The sequence below is a fragment of the Lathyrus oleraceus genome, chromosome 6 (assembly GCF_024323335.1).
Source record: "Lathyrus oleraceus cultivar Zhongwan6 chromosome 6, CAAS_Psat_ZW6_1.0, whole genome shotgun sequence".
Lineage (NCBI taxonomy): Eukaryota > Viridiplantae > Streptophyta > Magnoliopsida > Fabales > Fabaceae > Lathyrus > Lathyrus oleraceus.
The window spans coordinates 479,570,506-479,573,160 of NC_066584.1; positions in this window are offsets into that span (position 1 = coordinate 479,570,506).

Below are 2,655 nucleotides of genomic sequence, written 5' to 3' on the forward strand. Positions count from 1 at the left end.
AAAGCCCACTTAAGTGCATTTTGGCCTATATCTCATAATATGCCAAAATCACTTAAGTATTTGATACCTTACCATATTTTGTATTCTGCTTAAGTACACCGTACCTTACGATGTTCCTTAATTATTCTATCTCTCATCAATCCGTCCTTTGTGTGTGACCCTATAGGTTTTCGTGGCGTTGGCAATTATATTAAATTAAGCATTTAACATAATAAACAGTGAGCGGTATCTAGCAACACATCACTGCTACCCAAGTCACGAAAATGTCATGTGATCTGACAAAACCTCCTGTGATAATAATTATGTGTATAATTACCCCTTTGCCCTTATGTCTATATTGAACACAAGGTATAGACCGTGTCACCCTTGTCCAGTTCAATATTGGGCCCATAGACATTTATCCTGTTACGCAGGATTGGAAAATTCCATCTAGGACACTCATGTCCCTCAGCATGCTTCGTGGAGTACCCATCAACTGTCTTTATGGTTATCCAGTTACGGACAACGTTGGATCAGCAATAAAGCACTCGACTCTACATCTAGGATCTATAGTGGTTTCAGGTCGAAGAGTGGTATACACTATTATCACCATGAGAATAACTTATGACACTTTACATAACTTTCTATATAGTATTCTCATAGCGGGTCAATCCGGTATAAATATTACTCCTAATATTCATACCTATGTTTAAGACTTGATAACTCTTTATCCATGATCCATGAGATGTGATCATCAGTCTACAAACATAATAGTCTTAATGCTTTAATGTTATCCCACTTCATATTAAAGCTCGACTACGGATACTTTAAGAATAGTGCCCTTATGTTTAATGTGTTCTCATGATTAAGTCACACTTAATACATTAAACGGACTATCTATTCCAGGGACTTTATTAATCAACCATAATAAAGAAAATGCCTTTTATTATTAATAAATAATTCGATACAAGTACCAAAAGTATTGGCCTCTAGGGCTTACACCAACACTCATATCTAAGAGTGCTTAGGTAGAAATTGCACGGGTAGAGATTAGGTGAGAAAGACTGTAACTTGTTGAAGTGTACGGAGAGTCTTTGAACTGATTCTATTTTAGTGAATTTCCTTCCTGGCTTGGTAGCCCCCAGATGTAGGTGAGTTGGACCGAACTGGGTTAACAATTGCTTGTGTATTTTGCATTACCTTTCTTTATCTTTCTTCTGTTAGTGTAATTCAGATATTAGTGTCATGACATTGCATTCGACATCTCATATCTGATACCAGAATTTCATTATGCACCGTTCAAAGTAATTTGTTTTATTGTTTAAGAAAAGTCCTTCTCTTATGCTTAAGGGAGAAGTGAAACATTATTGGGCATTTCACTATTATCATAAAAAAAATACAATTTTATTCATCTACATCTATGATGTTTGTTTTTGCTTTTTGCTTTTTTATGAATATGGTAATCATAAAAAAACATAAATAAATAATAATTTTTCCATCTACATAATATTTGTTTGCACTCCACTTCTCTAAAATCAAAATATCAAATCATTATGCAGGTTGGTTCTCAAACCCATTTAACGTAATGATCCTACTACCTCTCCAATCTTTGATTTCCCTTTGTTTGAAGCTGAGGAAGAGAATGACAATGAAGACATGTCTGAGGAATTGTCTAGTTTGCTTGAGCACGAGGAAAGAACCATTCAGCCATTTGAAGAGAAGATTGAATTAGTCAACTTGGGTTCTGATGATGATGTGAAGGAAGTTAAGATTGGGTCTCAACTGTGTCCGGAGGTTAAGAAGGGGTTGGTTGATCTTCTCCGTGAATATTCTGACGTGTTTTCTTGGTCCTATCAAGATATGCCAGGTTTGGATTCTGATATTGTGGAGCATAGATTGTTGTTGAAGCCAGAATGCCCTCCGGTCAAGTAGAAGTTGAGAAGAACTCATCCTGATATAGCAGTAAAGATTAAGGAGGAAGTGCAGAAGTAGATTGATGTTGGTTTCCTCGTTACCTCTTAGTATCCGCAATGGATGGCCAATATTGTGCCTGTTCCTAAGAAGGATGGAAAAGTCTGTATGTGTGTTGACTATAGAGATTTGAATAAAGTCAGTCTGAAAGATGATTTTCCTCTGCCACATATTGATATATTGGTAGACAATACAACTAAATTCAAACTCTTTTCATTTATGGATGGATTTTCCGGTTATAATCAGATTAAGATAGCACCCGATGATATTGAGAAGATCACATTCATTACACCTTGAGGAACATTTTGTTATCGAGTGATGCCTTTCAGTTTAAAGAATGTTGGTGCAACATACCAAAAAGCTATGACCACTCTTTTCCATGATATGATGCATAAAGAGATTAAGGTCTATGTCGATGACATGATTGCTAATCAAGGACTGAAGAGGAACATGTTGAGCATTTGTTGAAGCTATTCCAGCGTTTAAGGAAGTATAAACTTCACTTGAATCCTAATAAGTGTACTTTTTGTGTTCGCTCTGGTAAGTTCTTGGGCTTTATTGTCAGCGAGAAGGGTATTGAAGTTGATCCTGCCAAGGTCAAAGCAATACAAGAGATGCCTGCACCCAAAACTGAGAAGCAACTTAGAGGTTTTCTCGGCCACTTAAATTACATTTCGAGATTTATTTCACATATGACTGCCACAT